This window comes from Apium graveolens, chromosome 4, assembly GCF_009905375.1.
Source record: "Apium graveolens cultivar Ventura chromosome 4, ASM990537v1, whole genome shotgun sequence".
Lineage (NCBI taxonomy): Eukaryota > Viridiplantae > Streptophyta > Magnoliopsida > Apiales > Apiaceae > Apium > Apium graveolens.
The window spans coordinates 14,223,430-14,227,076 of NC_133650.1; the positions used below are offsets into that span (position 1 = coordinate 14,223,430).

At 35.2% G+C, this 3,647-nt stretch overlaps 1 long non-coding RNA gene across 2 annotated transcripts; it reads left to right on the forward strand.

Annotated features, from left to right (window-relative positions):
• Window positions 1–676: 676 nt before the first annotated feature.
• LOC141717783 (uncharacterized) lies at window positions 677–3,264 on the forward strand. 2 transcript variants are annotated; one of them, XR_012573763.1, is made up of 5 exons: window positions 677–839; window positions 1,328–1,406; window positions 1,639–1,736; window positions 2,071–2,360; window positions 2,896–3,264. It is a non-coding gene; the product is annotated as an uncharacterized LOC141717783 (long non-coding RNA). The 2 variants fall into 2 exon arrangements; XR_012573764.1 differs by lacking the exon at window positions 1,639–1,736 and having other exon boundaries at window positions 682–839.
• Window positions 3,265–3,647: the final 383 nt, after the last annotated feature.

The window sequence follows — 3,647 nt, forward strand, 5'->3', positions numbered from 1 at the left end:
CTAGTAACCGATCATAAACCCTATTAATCAAATTTTAATTTAAAAATCACCATTAATTTAACCGTATTAATATTTTAGTATTTTAGGATTCAACAATTTCAAATTTGAGTTTAAAAATATTAATATAAATTAAATATATATTTTTTAAATAAATTCGATATTTTAATATATTTTTGCAATTTTACATAATGTTTAATTTTGTACAATAAATAAAAATATTACGCATTTCCCAGATTTGTAATATGCATTACCTACTGTCAAAATGCGTGTTATGTTTAACTGCAACCTTCCCTTTTTATCAAGCACTTATTACGCATTCTTACTATGCTTATCATGTAATACCCCCTCCTCCAATACGCATCAGTGGCTATTACTCTTCCCCTATATGCGTAATACATGTTCTACAAATTAAAAATAATAAATTAGCATGACATGCATTCTTGCAATGCGTATTACCTACTACCCCTCCCACAAATGCGTAATAGGTGGGTATAAATGGCCCCGCTAAAATCGCGCGGGTATTCCTGTACATCTTTTGCAAAAAAAAAGTAATTATGGCCTTCGCCCCCCGTTTGAGGAAAATGGGCTCATAACCGCTTTCTCCACCTCGTCACTCGAACTGGGATTATTGGAACCGGTGGAGATGAGGTCGGTCGATGGCGCGACGCAGGTGTGTTACGGTGGATGGAGGTTTGGTGGTGGACGGAAACTTGTTGATGATAACGGAAAGGTTGAGAAGCTCGAAAAGATTTTGAAAGGTGTTCATGTTGAAAAGGCGGTTGAAGAAGCAAAGGTCGAGAAAGTAGCGAAGAATGATGAAGAGAAGAGCGAAAAGCAAGGTGCTTTTCTTGTTACCTAGAACTAATCACACTAGCACAAACTTTACAGTTTTTTGTATAATGTTGCTTTGTGTGTATTTTTGTAGATTCCTAAACTCCCTATTATTTGTTTGCTATCTTTTACTTGGTATTAGTTTGCGTATAGTAATGCACACTGTTAGAATTCTGACGGCTGCTGCGATTACTCATGTGCTGCATAATAAGCAGGAGTTTCCGTTGGTTAGGGGAGTAGAGTGTATTTTGGTACTTTCGGGTTGGGAATTAGTTTGAGTACGTTCTTGTTTTTGTTACTTTCAAACTGTAGTTCTTACATACTTTTATTATTAATTTATTATATCAAAAAGAACGCTGCAGTTTAATAAATGATGAAATTGTCGAGATTTACTTACTGAATTCATGATCTTAAACATTACAAAAAGATTAGGGAATAGTTTATTCAGTGCCACGGTTTACTCCAAAGACATGTTCTTATTAAATTCAAATTGCAGGAGTGGATTAAAAATCAAATGGATTGCACCAAGTGGAGGACGTGACCGTCCTGATCCTGCCACGAAAGAATGGTTTCTAGTAAGCTATTTCCTTCAAAATATGATTAATTGCATAAATTTGCAGCTTGTGATAATTAGCCATGTTCTCGATCGCCACTAAAATGTTACTTCTTCACACTTCCTTCCGAGTAAGGCTATTTGTGATTCCTGAGTTCAGAAAACACAAAACCCCTCTAGTTTTGCATAGTAAATACCTCTGGAAGGTGGCACATTTGTGGTGTTGATAACATCTGCTGCATGATCAATTTTAGGACAACACATATGTGGCCAAGTGGCAAGCGTGTCTTAATATATAAAGAATATCAAGGTGGCATGTCTACAAGCGACACGGATCAGGCCACCTTGTCAGGTTTGGTCATGTCAGCCATGAAATTTTGAGTTGATTTTTTATGTATATGATACGAAATCTGAATAAACAGAGCAGGTTTAGATACTATATCATTATATTCATCAGCATCATGTGATACTATATCATTATATCATTATATTGAAAATAGATGTTCAGCTCTACCCTTTGGTTTTACTTTTTTGTAACAAAAGGGGCTTGTAGATGCTGGTGTCACAAAAATTCCTCGCATGTTTGTGCATAAAGAAGCCCACCTTCATCAAACACCAGGTTCCGAAGAGTTCACTTTCCCTAACATTGATTTCAAATGTATTGATTGTGATGCAACTTTACGCAGTAAAGTTATTGAAGAGTTAGAGATGCTTGTCTAAACTGGGGCTTTTTCCAAGTTATCAATCATACTTTACCGGAACCTGTGATGGATGAAATGATAGAAGGGGTTGGTAAGTTTCATGAACAGGACAGTGAGCTGAAGAAGCCATTCTATTCACGTGATTTTACAAAAAAGTTTCTTTATTATAGCAATTTCGATTTGTACAAAGGACTTGCTGCTAATTGGGGAGATACCATTTTCTGCAATACGTCTCGAGAGTCTCCTGAATCGGAAAAAATACCAGTAGTGTGCAGGTATACACTTTGTTTTTGCTGTTAAAGACAATGCATACAGTAGATCTAGACTAGATATATTAGAAAGACATATTGGCATATTTCATATAGATCCGATATTGAGCATCATAATGTTGTGAGATTTGCACATTGATCTGATTTAATTATATGTTGATGATGGCTTTGCTTTGAAATTATGTCTTTTACTCTTGATGTTCAGTGATATTATGATTACTTATTCGAAGTACATTATGGATATGAGGATTACTCTGTTGGAACTGATCTCCGAGGCTCTTGGCCTTGCTCCGTATCACTTAAAAGATATGGCTTGCACTGAAGGGCTATTCCAAATTGGCCATTACTACCCTGCATGTCCTGAACCCGAACTTACTCTAGCCATTAAAAACCACTCTGATAGTGGTTTCATTACCATTACTACTATCATATTATAAATCCTGCTTACTTCTGCAGCAATGATTAGATATGCACTGCGTATTCAAATTACGAAAGAAGTGAATTTATAACATGTAATAATATGTTAAATTTCTGTATGCAGCTCATAACCAATGACAAATTCAAGAGTGTGAATCACAGAGTACTGGCACCAAAAATTGGACCAAGAATATCAGTAGCAAGTTTCTTTAAAACACATTTTCGAGAAGAAATAGCTTCAAGGTCGTATGGCCCAATCAAGGAGTTGCTATCAAAAATAAACCTGTCGTGCAATAGGGAGACTACTGTTAAAGAGTTCATCACACACTAATTTTCTGCTGATTAGTTTTGCATGTTTTTAATTTTTTGTTATCAGATGGTGAATCTTGTTATTCTTATTCTGTTCATTTTTATTTTCTAGGCTAAAGTTCCATTTAGCTTCCTTGCATCAACATCGCCTCGGGGTCTGTTTTTAAAAGGTGTTCATTCGCAGATGAAGAGGAAAACGGTACTACAGTCATTCAAGGCACTCAAGGCGCAACTTCTTAGTGACTCAGTTCTTTGGTATCTTTGTTCGTTTGAAGAAAGATTTGATGTATTTTTGGTGTTTTAAATTTAGAATTGGGTGTATGTATTTTAGTATTTTTTTTGTATTTAAAACTAACTTGTTGGATTCCTGATATGGCTGGTTTTTTTTTGGATGCCACTTATAGCAGGTATCATGTAAAAACAGACCAATTATGGCCAAATTTTTATGCTTTCTAGAGTTGCATATTCCATAGTATGATGTTGCATATTGCTTTTCACTGTGTTATATTTGATTATAATACTGTTGTAATTTAAAAAATGGTGTTGCATAATGTGGTATATACTGTT